The sequence below is a fragment of the Procambarus clarkii genome, chromosome 36 (assembly GCF_040958095.1).
Source record: "Procambarus clarkii isolate CNS0578487 chromosome 36, FALCON_Pclarkii_2.0, whole genome shotgun sequence".
Taxonomy (NCBI): domain Eukaryota; kingdom Metazoa; phylum Arthropoda; class Malacostraca; order Decapoda; family Cambaridae; genus Procambarus; species Procambarus clarkii.
Window position 1 is genome coordinate 6,372,140 of NC_091185.1, and position 13,967 is coordinate 6,386,106.

Consider the following 13,967-nt stretch of genomic DNA (forward strand, 5'->3'; position numbering starts at 1 on the left):
ACCCATGAGCTGTAGTTGACCCCATACCCCAACCTCTGAGCTGTAGTTGACCCCAACCCATGAGCTGTAGTTGACCCCATACCCAACCCATGAGCTGTAATTGACCCCATACCCCAACCCATGAGCTGTAGTTGACCCCATACCCCAACCCATGAGCTGTAGTTGACCCCATACCCCAACCCATGAGCTGTAGTTGACCCCATACCCCAACCCATGAGCTGTAGTTGACCCCATACCCCAACCCATGAGCTGTAGTTGACCCCATACCCCAACCCATGAGCTGTAGTTGACCCCATACCCCAACCCATGAGCTGTAGTTGACCCCATACCCCAACCCATGAGCTGTAGTTGACCCCATACCCCAACCCATGAGCTGTAGTTGACCCCATACCCCAACCCATGAGCTGTAGTTGACCCCATACCCCAACCCATGAGCTGTAGTTGACCCCATACCCCAACCCATGAGCTGTAGTTGACCCCATACCCCAACCCATGAGCTGTAGTTGACCCCATACCCCAACCCATGAGCTGTAGTTGACCCCATACCCCAACCCATGAGCTGTAGTTGACCCCATACCCCAACCCATGAGCTGTAGTTGACCCCATACCCCAACCCATGAGCTGTAGTTGACCCCATACCCCAACCTCTGAGCTGTAGTTGACCCCATACCCCAACCTCTGAGCTGTAGTTGACCCCATACCCCAACCTCTGAGCTATAGTTGACCCCATACCCCAACCCCTGAGCTATAGTTGACCCCATACCCCAACCCATGAGCTGTATTTGACCCCATACCCCAACTCTTGAGCTATAGTTGACCCCGTACCCCAACCTGTGAGCTGTAGTTGACCCCGTACCCCAACCTGTGAGCTGTAGTTGACCCCGTACCCCAACCTGTGAGCTGTAGTTAATCCCATGTCCATCCAGAGGATGGCAATGGGGCCCCCATACCCATCCTGTGAGCTGTAGTGAACCAACACTCATTCTATGGCGGTAGTGAACCCAAGACCCCCATCTTTTGTGTGTTAAGTAATTATCAAAAGAAGGCACCAAACCAGGAAGGCTATGTAGCACCACCAAATGTGCGGAATAATCAGAGGGCGCTAAATATCACCAAGGATGCCAATACGAGAACAAAAGTGCATAAGGTGAACGATATAAAAAGTATCCGATTCACCAAGGATTCTATCGAGGGACAATTGACCACGAGGGACGGTCGGAAAGCAAAACACACTGCACGACTGTAAGAGGAACAATGCAATTTGGACAATAAGGAGCAGGGCGGTATTTCATTAAGTGACCGTGAGTTAAACGTGTATGGCCAATACGTAACCTAGCCAGAGCCATTTCCCACCACCGGTTACAGTGGTAGGAGGAAGGCCACAGGGACACACGACCCTTATGAGTATGCAGTTTGTTACCAATAACAGAAGACCAACAACCCTGCTAACGGGCAAGGATGGAGGAATGAATAACTGGGTAAAAATCGGAATACGGAATACCTTTACAGGAGATGGAACAAGTGCGGATATCTTCCTTAGCGGAAGCATCCGCACGTTCATTTAAAGAGACGCCAACATGGCTGGGAACCCAGCAAAACTCTACCGACTTAAATTTACTGGAGATAAGAAACAACCAATGTTGAATCTCAATGACCACCGGGTGGACCAGATTAAAGGACCCCAAAGCCATGAGGGCACTACGAGAGTCAACTACCACCACAAAGGAGGATTGACAACAAGAAAGTAGGAGACGAAGAGCATAGAGAATAGCATAAAGTTCTGCTGTGAAGTTGCTAGCCTCCGAAGGGAGGCGACTCATATAAGTATGGTCAGGAAAAACAACAGAGTAGCCCACACCGCCTTTGTGCGTTAGTGGATGGCTAAAACATCCTGTGGGTGGTAATGAACCCCATACCCATTCCGTGAGTTGTAATTGACCCCGTGTCCATCCTGTGGGAGGCAGTGAACCCCCATACCCATCCTGTGGGAGGCAGTGGACCCCCATACCCATCCTGTGGGAGGCAGTGGACCCCCATACCCATCCTGTGGGAGGCAGTGGACACCCCATACCTATGCCGGATCTGGAAATGGACATGTACCATACCCCTCCCATTGGTGTAATGAACCTTTACTTAATTAACATGTAGGCGGTAGGGGACCCCCATACCCATCCCATGAACGTGTAGTGGACTCCACACCCATCCCATGTATGTGTAGTGGACTCCATAGCCATCCCATGTACTTAAAATTCATACATATTCCCATCCTATGGACAGTACTGGACACCATAGCCATCCTGTGGGGAGTAGTGGACCCCATAACCATCCTACAGGTGGTAGTGGATCCTATATCTATCCTAAAGGTGATAGTGGACCCCATACCCATCCTGTAGGTGGTTGTGGGCTCCACACCCATCCAACAGGTGGTAATGAACTCCCATACCACCATCTAGGCCGTAGTGGGCCATATACCCATCATGTAGACGGTAATGGACCCCATACCCATCCTGTGGGTGGTTGTAGGGTCCACTACCACCCATAGGATGGGTTTGGGGTCCACTACCACCCGTAGGATGGGTTTGGGGTCCACTACCACCCATAGGATGGGTTTGGGGTCCACTACCACCCGTAGGAGGGGTTTGGGGTCCACTACCACCCGTAGGAGGGGTTTGAGTGTCCACTACCACCCGTAGGATGGGTTTGGGGTCCACTACCACCCGTAGGAGGGGTTTGAGTGTCCACTACCACCCGTAGGAGGGGTTTGGGGTCCACTACCACCCGTAGGAGGGGTTTGGGGTCCACTACCGCCTGTAGGAGGGGTTTGAGTGTCCACTACCACCCGTAGGAGGGGTTTGGGGTCCACTACCGCCTGTAGGATGGGAATGGGGGTTCACAACAATCCGTAGGATAAGTTTGAGGTCCACTACCACCTTGAAGTAGTAGATTTTAAGGCTTAATAATCAAAATTTTAGTGAAATCGTCAGTGAAGATGATAGCTGTTGACAGATGAATACTTTCTACTAAAATTGAAATAGTTAAAAAAAAGTTATAATATCTCCATTCTGTATCAACTAAAGTTTCAACCCATGATTTAAACCACTATTCTACAGTGCATCCTGTTAAAGGTTAGCACTTAGGAGAAATCTTGATGCTTCTCGGTAAATTATAATAAGCGCTCTATAAATTATTAACCAGCCCCATACTGGTTAATAATAATAATAACCAGCCCCATACGCTGGCTGAGTAGACAGCGCTCGGGATTTGTAGTGCTAAGTGTCTGATATAACGCTGGAATGTGTATGGGGTACATTACTGCAAACAGGATGGATATATAGGGTCCACAACAAGTCACAAGATGTTTATGGGGCCCACTACCACCCAAAAGGATAGGTATGGGATCCACTACCACCAGTTGAAAAGGTATTGAGTCCACTACCACCAGTTGGATGGGGTATGGGGTTCACTACCATCTGTAGGATGGGTATGGGACCCACTACCGCCCACAAGATGGCTATGGGGTCCAGTACTGTCCACAGGATGAGTATGGGGTCCACTACCACCCACAGGATGAGTATGGGGTCCACTACCACCCACAGGATGAGTATGGGGTCCACTACCGCCCACTGAATGGGTATGGGGTCCATTACCGCCCACTGGATAGGTACAAGGTGCACTACCGGCCAGAGAATGAGTATGAGGTCCACTACTGTCCCTGCAGAATGGGTATGGGGTCCACTACTGCCCCCAGAAGATGGGTATGGGGTCCACTACTGCCCAAGATTACTGGGCTAGTGGTGGGTCTGGTGGTGGGGTGGTGGTGGAGGGGGCTAGTGGTGGGTCTGGTGGTGGAGTGTTGGTAGAGGGGCTAGTGGTGGGTCTGGTGGTGGGGTGGTGGTGGAGGGGGCTAGTGGTGGGTCTGGTGGTGGGGTGGTGGTGGAGGGGGCTAGTGGTGGGTCTGGTGGTGGTGGAGGGGGCTAGTGGTGGGTCTGGTGGTGGGGTGGTGGTGGAGGGGGCTAGTGGTGGGTCTGGTGGTGGGGTGTTGGTAGAGGGGCTAGTGGTGGGTCTGGTGGTGGGGTGTTGGTAGAGGGGCTAGTGGCGGGTCTGGTGGTGGGGTGTTGGTAGAGGGGCTAGTGGTGGGTCTGGTGGTGGGGTGTTGGTAGAGGGGCTAGTGGTGGGTCTGGTGGTGGGGTGTTGGTAGAGGGGCTAGTGGTGGGTCTGGTGGTGGGGTGTTGGTAGAGGGGCTGGTGGTGGGGTGTTGGTAGAGGGGCTAGTGGTGGGGTGTTGGTAGAGGGGCTAGTGGTGGGTCTGGTGGTGGGGTGTTGGTAGAGGGGCTAGTGGTGGGTCTGGTGGTGGGGTGTTGGTAGGTAGAGGGGCTAGTGGTGGGTCTGGTGGTGGGGCTAGTGGTGGTGGGGCTAGTGGTGGGTGTGGTGGGGTGTTGGAGGTGGGTCTGGTGGTGGGGTGTTGGAGGTGGGTCTGGTGGTGGGGTGTTGGAGGTGGGTCTGGTGGTGGGGTGTTGGAGGTGGGTCTGGTGGTGGGGTGTTTGTCCTCTTGCTAGTGATGGTGAAGCTGGTGGGGGCCTCCCTCCATACTTCCGCTATTCTAGCCAATACTTAAATTTTAAATTTTGCCCCGAGGGTCGAGTTTATTGGGCAGCGCCACTCATCCTGTGAGTGGACACACCGCCATAGTGACAGTACTGGGCAGCGCCACTCATCCTGTGAGTGGACACACCGCCATAGTGACAGTATTGGGCAGCGCCACTCATCCTGTGAGTGGACATACCGCCATAGTGACAGTATTGGGCAGCGCCACTCATCCTGTGAGTGGACACACCGCCAAAGTGACAGTATTGGGCAGCGCCACTCATCCTGTGAGTGGACACACCGCCAAAGTGACAGTATTGGGCAGCGCCACTCATCCTGTGATTGGACACACCGCCATAGTGACAGTATTGGGCAGCGCCACTCATCCTGTGAGTGGACACACCGCCATAGTGACAGCATTGGGCAGCGCCACTCATCCTGTGAGTGGACACACCGCCATAGTGACAGTATTGGGCAGCGCCACTCATCCTGTGAGTGGACACACCGCCATAGTGACAGTATTGGGCAGCACCACTCATTCTGTGAGTGGACACACCGCCATAGTGACAGTATTGGGCAGCGTCACTCATCCTGTGAGTGGACACACCGCCATAGTGACAGCATTGGGCAGCGCCACTCATCCTGTGAGTGGACACACCGCCATAGTGACAGTATTGGGCAGCGCCACTCATCCTGTGATTGGACACACCGCCATAGTGACAGCATTGGGCAGCGCCACTCATCCTGTGAGTGGACACACCGCCATAGTGACAGCATTGGGCAGCGCCACTCATCCTGTGAGTGGACACATCGCCATAGTGACAGTATTGGGCAGCGCCACTCATCCTGTGAGTGGACACACCGCCATAGTGACAGTATTGGGCAGCGTCACTCATCCTGTGAGTGGACACACCGCCATAGTGACAGTATTGGGCAGCGCCACTCATCCTGTGAGTGGACACACCGCCATAGCAGCATGTACAACACTCCCCAATAGGAAGAAAACCCGCTGGGTTGTTCATCCTGTCACTTGTACCCAGACACAGCTGGGACTTGCTTAACTGTCTCAAGTGAACAGCTCCTCAAACAAGAAGATTAACATCTATCAACCCTTAAAAGCTTACGTTATCTTGCGGGTACAAAATGGGGGAATCTTTTAAGAACAGTATCAATATTTGACAAATAGTGTTTTCCCAACTCAAACAATGGGGTGTTTATTATTCTACACATATTTCTAATGTGTCTCAGGTGTTCACATTCACGTAGATAGTGGTCAAGGCGGTGTCCATCACTCTCACCACAGATTCTGCAACTTCGCTGACCAACTGTTGTTTCCATTCCATATCTCCATGGATATTTGTATCCAAGACGGATTCTCGCTATTACTGATTCTCTCCCTCGTCCTCCTCCTCTTCGGCCATAATGACTGGGATTGCCAGCTGCAACCATGTTGTACCATCGTACAGATTCACTGGTTTGTGCTTCTATCCTCCTTTCCTCAGTTACCTTGTCACGGTGATGTTGCCTGACAATACCTCTAATTTGTAGTACTCTTGGGTATGAAGTATTCAATATGGTCTCCTTCAGCGCCTTCAGCAGCCAGTACATCTGCTCGTTCATTCCCACATATTCCAACATGGGAGGGGATCTACAGAAACTTGATGACTCTTCCCTGATTGGTAAGTACTCTCACAGCTCTCTTAATTTCAGCGACTATTGCAAGATTTTCTGCCCGATTTTTACTTAAGGCTTTGCAGTGCTGCATTTGAATCGGTGCAAATCACTGCACCATTAGTGTTCCGTTCAAGAAACCTTAACGCCATAACAATGGCAGTTAGCTCTGCTTTCAAAGGAAAAGGAAACTATTCCAAAGGAAACAGAGAGTTAGTATAAATGGGGTTAAGTCAGAGTGGGATAATGTTGTTAGTGGAGTACCTCAGGGCTCTGTCCTGGGACCTCTGTTGTTTATAATATATATAAATGATTTAGATTCAGGTTTGAGTAGCAAAATCTGCAAATTTGCCGATGATACAAAAATCGGTAGGGAAATTAACACGAAAGAAGACTCGCTATCACTTCAAGTTGATCTAAATAGGGTTTTAAAATGGTCAAAAGACTGGCAGATGCAGTTTAATGCTAATAAATGTAAAGTTTTGAGGCTAGGTAATGATGATAGAGTTACAAGATACGAGCTAGATGGTGTTGAGATTGCGAAGTCGGATTGCGAAAGGGATCTGGGAGTTATGATTAGTAAGAATTTAAAACAAAAGGATCAATGCATCAATGTTCGTAATAAGGCGAATAGGACACTGGGATTTATTAATCGAAGCGTTAGTAACAAGACACCTGGTGTGGTTCTTCAGCTATATCTTGCTCTGGTTAGGCCCCATTTAGATTATGCAGTCCAGTTTTGGTCGCCGTACTATAGAATGGATATAAATTCACTTGAACGTGTCCAGCGTAGGATGACTAAGTTAATTCCCCAAATTAGAAATCTTTCATATGGAGAAAGATTAACAAAGCTTAAGTTGCATTCACTGGAAAGGCGAAGAGTTATGGGTGACATGATAGAAGTTTACAAGTGGATGAATGGATATAACAAAGGGGATATTAATAGGGTATTAACATTATCAACACAAGACAGAACACGAAACAATGGGTATAAATTGGATAAGTTTAGATTTAGGAAAGACTTGGGTAAATACTGGTTCAGTAACAGGGTTGTTGATTTGTGGAACCAATTGCCGCGTAACGTGGTGGAGATGGGGTCCCTCGATTGTTTCAAGCGCGGGTTGGACATGTATATGAGTGGGATTGGGTGGTTATAGATAGGAGCTGCCTCGTATGGGCCAATAGGCCTTCTGCAGTTACCTTTGTTCTTATGTTCTTATGTTGCGTTGAAGAGGCATAGTTCTGTGAACTGATGTGCACCCGAGCAAAGGATGTGAAGATTAAATGGATTTTTAAGCTGAATTTTTTGACATAACTACAATTAGTTTCCTGTCATACATTACCATTAATTCGTTTGTATTAAAGTGGAGGACACTATGTGTAGGTTCCTTAAGTCTCTTTTTTGCTGGCATTTGTTAACTCGTGTAGCCATATTTAGATAAGAGAAAGTGTGTTTTCCAAGTAGGTATGAGTGTGTGAGTGCGAAGGTTGCTAAGATGGCTCAGGAGGGGACTTTCCTATGTTTGCTCATCGATTTATTTCTCGGAGCCTCGACAGTTGCCGAGAAGCGGCCATGACACCAAACTGGCCGTGACGTCATCTTTCGGGAAGCGTTCCAATATTACTAATATCACTAACTTTCATTACTAACTCGCTCACACGGAAGTATTCCTGCACTCTATGCTAATATTTGACTGTGTATAATTTAGAGTATGTGATGTATGATAGCGTGGAGAGTGTAGTGCTAGAGGGGCCGCGGGTGTGGGCGAGGATGGAGAGGGTTTCAGGAGAGTGTGGAGGTGGCGGGGCGACGCAGCGCTCCCAGGTTGCGAAAGACCACCAGCCATTCTCTCCTTTCGGTGAGTTAACGTGAAGCTCTTGGTTATTTTGGCTGTGGTGAGTGTATTTGGTGGTGTAGCGGTGCAGCGAGGCTTGGGTGTGGTGCTGTGTGGCTATAGTGCACCTCCGTAAGGTTTTCTGGGGCCAAGGTAGTCAGTTAGTGGAAATATTGATCGGTAAATTAGTTGCGTCGTTCCGTGGGCGATGGCATGCCTTGTTAACGACCTTTGTTACTCTTCTCTACACCTCTTGCTCATCATTTACCTCCACAAGGATGGAATGATGAGTGTGGTTTTGGCGTGAGGTGATTGTCGTGGTGGTGGAGGAGTTGAGGGAGTGTTGGTGTTTGTGACGGGTGAGGGAGAGGGTGGAGCAGGCGTGCCCCCTGTGCCCCTCCCTGTGTGCTCTAGTCTCCAACACTGGTCCTCCTCCATCACTACCACACCTTCCTCGCCGCCTCCACCCTCACAGGGAAGGCTGGGAGGCAGGGAGCCACGGCCGGCCTCCTGGCCTCGGCTCCACTTCCTGTAAGGCGGCCATTTTTGTTTCTGGAGCACTGGTTGGGTCATTAGGGCTGGAGTCATTTTGTGCACCCGTAGTGACCCCGGACGGTTCCTCACTGGGGGTTAAAAGTACCTCCAATAATCACGCCCAATAACCACTTCAACTCTCAGATCGCCTAACCAAACTTCAATATGTATATAGTTTTTAAGAATTACAAAAATGAGCTTTATTGTGTATTATCATTTCCTGTGTACAGTTTGATCCGTTGTTCTGACTTTCCTTGTAAGGTAATGAATCATAGACGAAGAGTAGGCCACAGGCAGTGTATACACACTGCAAAATATTCTCAAGTCACAATCGACTTGAGAATGGTCCAGGACGGACCGAAACGTCGTCGTCCCTTCAATTTCTAGTGTGTGGTCTGGTCAACATACTTCAGCCACGTTATTGTGACTCATCGCCTGCACTGCAAAATAGTTTGAGTGCTTTGGTAAACCTTTGGTGCCGAAGGTCAATGTTAAAGAGTTGATAACATTTTTCACCTGGGCTGTAGGAGAGAGAAATTATGGGTCCCAAGCATGCGAGGCAGAAGTTTTATCCATTAAGCAATGAGTAGTCTTAAGACTACTTGTAGCCGAGTGGATGGAGCTGCCTCGCGCGCGTGGGGTCCGTGGTTCGAGCCTCCCAGAGCCCAGCTGAATGAAATGCTTATTTCCACGGAAGTGTGGATGACAATTTAGGTGATAGAATATTAACGTTTGCAGCAAAGACCTTTCTTGTGGCCTCGTTGTGTAGGTCAGCGGCTAAATTATTGGTTGGACAAAATGACCTGCGGGAAATTACCGATGATGGGGAAAATATCGTGGCGGTTTTGGCAATTTTATAATGTTCATTGTTCGCTTCCCCAACCACTGGGACTGGTTGGTAAGGTGGTCATTTCGTGCAGGTTGGCGTACGATCCCCAATGGTCCAAGCGGATGGAATCCATTCTTTGTATCCTGCCCAGCTCCTTGTCGGTCAAAGTGCTGTATAGTTTTAATGACTTTGTGCTTTCTGATACTTTTTTGGCCTTTCTCTACTGAAGAAAAGGTATTAAGAGTTGCCGTAGATACCGTTGCTCCAAGGTGCACCTGGCATTCCATGGGAGCGTGCGGTAATACTGAAAATGATTACTGTTCAACTTTGTCATCTCAGTTCTAGTCCTAGGTTTTTAAATTTGGTATCGGTGTTTGCAAGAGAATTAATTCTCTACAGAACTAAATGCATATAAAGTCCAAAAGCCCGGCGTACCACCCGCAGCAAACAAAGTGAGAGCGGGTGGTACGCCCACTCTCACTTTGTACCTGTGAACACTCAAGAGCAATAAGATGTTTTCACTCTTTAACTTTGTCACCTCAATTCTCATCCTAGGTCTTTCATTTTGGTATCAATGTGTTGGCAATAAAATTCCCTATAGGAATATATGCATATAATATCCAAAACCGAGGCACTCCCCACCCACAGCCAAGCCGAAACAGGTCATTTTATTTTTCGACGCAATACTGCATCATTACTGCACATTTGTCTACTAAATTTTTTACGCCATACTGCATCATTACCGCGTTAAAGTGTTGAGATTGAGGAGTATTTGTTTCAGTTTGGTTAAACTGAGCATCCAGTTTGTGGCGAGAGCCACCGATCATTTGGACTGCTTTCTATTAACAAAAATTTAGTATTTTTCACTGCGGTTAAAAGATTTAATATCCTCTTATAGTTATCTAAAGTATAATTTGGTTGTGAAAATTTATCTTGTGGTTTAAGTGTTTTATTTATTCTTTCTTTCAGGAGCCCCATTTTTCCTGAAGAGAACCATTTTTTATCAGGGTGGGTTACCAACGAGCAACAACGGACGGGCAGAGGAGCCAGGGGGGTGCTTCTCGCTCCGTGGGAGGAAGGTCAGTTGGGTATCCCTGGTAGGGATGATTTGAAATTTTGAATGATTGTATTATGTTTTATGTTGTAAGTAGATTGCTAGCATGCTTTCCGACATGCTAGGTTGGTAGAGGCTTAGGGAAAAAGTTTCACAAAAGCAAATATATTTTGATACACTACAATGCAAGGGAGTACCACCTCTGGCTGGAAGACGGGGGACCAATAGCCTCGGAAGAAACCACACATAACACATTGGAGGGAATGTAGGTCCCCTCCAATACAGTTTGTGTGCTTTTCTCCTACCACCCCCTTCCTCTTTTTTTATACACTAAACAATTTGACCTGAACATGAACTGTTCGGGCAATACAGGAATTTGATAGTGTCCACAGTATGCGTGAATCCATATTGGTCTCTTTAACTATTATTAGGGGTCCCTGATAATTTCTCACAGGTGTTACTCTGGGCTTCCACCTAGTCAGGGAGCCTCAGATAAGAAAAAAAATAACTTACTACTAACACCAGCGGAGCACAAACTATAGTCACCTGTCAATGAATTTAAATACTTAAATATAGAGAAGGGGCTCAATGTCACGCTATTTGGGGATTCTGCTCAGAACTGGCCTAGTGTCATGAGCCCCTGAAAATACTTGGCTCATGTAATGCAAAGGTGAACAAGTTAATGACTTTAATGCAAAAATAAACTATAAACAATGAATAAAAGCATAAAGATATACTGGTGTACTGAAGACAGTTACCATACCACCATGGCATCAATCACACGACGTTGGCTGAAGGCGGATGACGGCTGAGAGAGAGACCAAGGTGTTCCAAGAGCACTAAGGGAGAGACTGGCTCTCCAGGGAGGCAACGCCCTTTATATAGTCCTGCTGTGATGACTCATCCAGTGTCAACACAAGGTGGACATCTGGTCAACTAGCAAACTGCTCGTTATGGCTGGTGGTGCCTTTGTGTTGAGCTGCACCACTGCCAGTTGAAGGTGGCTAACTGCTTGTTTGTGGGGGCAAACTACCGGTTAGCAGAGGTGCTGTGGCAGGACTGATGACTCATGTGGGCTGGTGTAGATGTATACTTCCAGTGCAGAGCCATTGAAGGTGATGGGAAAAGGCAGTTCCACTGCCATGCAGGGGATTCACATGACAGGTACCCAAAGAGCATACTGACCACCCTCTACACAGCTAGACAATTCATGCAGACAACGCCACCTCCGTCACCCAAATGGCTCCTCCCAACATAATCCTTTTGTTATTACACTAATACACACATATACAAGTATCTACATTTGTGTTCACCATAGAGAACCATTAAGCTGGTATGGTGAATGCAAACAATAACAGGTGGCCACACAGTAAACGATGCTCTCTCTCCGTAACTAAGCTTTACTCCTCCCACAGTGCTAATTATCACAATCCTGGTCATTTTTATCACAGTCAGGGGTCATCTGTAATACTGTCATTGCTAAATAATAGCAGTTTCATATTGACATTTTTAGGCGATGCTGTAGTCACAAGCTGAATAGCAATGCTGTTAGCTCATGCTGTGTGCGCCAGCCTTGATTGCTCCCACAGTACTGTGGTTCTCACACCGGAGAATATTGCCCACAATTTTTTTTAAACATGGCGTCATTTCACAAAAGCCCTGAGGAAGCTAATGTGAACACCGTGTAGCCGCGGGCCATTTGAATCGTGCCTGGCATCCTATGGCGTATATATATGCCATGTGCAGTTTAAGGGTTAACCACATATCTGTTGTGACAGATATATGGTTAATTAAAATACCTGGCAAACAAAATCCAATTAATGAGTAGTGCTTTTATAACCAGCTGTACTTGGATTTCCTATTTCATTTGAAATTTATTCAGAATTTACTTTCTGTAGGGACGACTTACGTTCCCTGTCCAGCAGCAAAAGGCGATGGATCCCTCCTTCTAGCTTGAGACGAGATGCACTTACCCCAGACAACAAATATGACCTCACTTTCCGAAAGGTAAGCGTATTAGGAGGTTAGTCTTTATTCAACCATTTTGTGTGTATAATTCCCTTAATCATAAATATCATCTACCTGTGCTCTACCATTTGACAAATCAATGTCCTAATAAAACATCTCATTTTGACATACCGTACCTAAGGCTAAAAATTGCCATACTAGAAAATGGTAGGAGTGTGTAAAATTGACTGTCCCATTTTCTGTTTTGGGTCCTCTAGTAGATTAGGATATGGACACTATAGTACAAGTTTCATGACATTGGGAAATGTTAGTAGGACAGGCTGGACAAATAGTGTCAGATGTTGTAAACTTGTTTCCAATCGCCCATGGAAGTAAGGACTTGGATGTTAATGAAGGGGAGGTTATGCATGTAGTTATCTTCAAGTAAGTAGTTTCCAGAAATAAGTATTGGGGCAGGTTATTATTTATTACTGTATATCTCAAAGGATAATTTACAGTTTTCACTAAAATTTTATTATTTTGTGCATGCAATATTGGCTTGAAACACTAAACCCTGGGTTGTGCGTCTGTTAATAGCTCACAACTGCCCGGTGCACAAGGGGAAAAAAATTCATTCTGATATTGTTAAAATTCATTTCCTGATGATGGGAAATTATAGTATAAAAAATGTATGCGATTTTGGCCATGGTTAAGCCTGGATCTTGTGTTGACTTTGCATTTGAGTGTTCATCAAGCAATTGCCCCGAGCCAGTCATGAAGTGGGGGTTGCCACAAAGATATTTTTTTCATATTTACTCTGTCTGATTAGGTTCTCTATTTTTTGTTGCAGTAATATTTATAATTCAATAGTATTTTTTGAGAAATTTGGGTAATAAAATATGTAGAACATTGTAATGCTCGAATATATTCATTTTACTAAGATGCGCACAGTATTATTTGCTTAGAACAAGAAAACATTATTTATGCTGTTATTACATGTTTAATTAAGGCAATTATCAGGAGAAAGCACTAAGCCGTTACGACTATACAGCATAGCTTAATGTTAAGAAATAACCTAAATTGTATTACAGTGTATACACTTTATTTATAACTCACAATCAAGAACCATGAAGCTCTTCTGGTGAGTGTGCTAATGAAATCAAAGGACAGCATAGCACGCACCACTGTTCCACCACCATGGAACAGTGGTGCTATGACTGTTCAGACTGACCTTGTGCGCCTTTAGAAAATAAACTTGTGCAAAATGATTAATATTCAGGATTTAGTGAAGAGGATGGTGATAATAGCAACATGTGCGTAGAGTTAGTGATGGGCGTGTTATATTGGCGGCATTATGTAGTCGGGTGACATCAGCTGAGTAGCCTGTACATGTCTAGTTGTGCCTGTTGGGGTTGAGGTTTGGCCCTTTGGTCCCACCTCTCAATTGTTAATCAACCAGTGTACCGATTCCTGAACCTATTGGGCTGTATCATATCTACATTTGAAACTGTGTG

At 46.7% G+C, this 13,967-nt stretch overlaps 1 protein-coding gene across 12 annotated transcripts in view; it reads left to right on the forward strand.

Moving 5' to 3' along the window:
• The first annotated feature begins 7,975 nt into the window (after positions 1 to 7,975).
• The window catches only part of NAT1 (N-acetyltransferase 1), a 33,205-nt gene continuing 27,213 nt past the window's right edge, over positions 7,976 to 13,967 (forward strand). For 3 of the 12 annotated variants that reach the window (XM_045739111.2, XM_045739113.2, XM_069336525.1), the window contains exons 1-3: positions 7,981 to 8,113; positions 10,422 to 10,531; positions 12,405 to 12,513. The gene's annotated coding sequence lies outside the window, so the exon portion shown is untranslated. The other 9 variants (XM_045739114.2, XM_069336523.1, XM_069336524.1 and 6 more) reach the window with 8 other exon arrangements.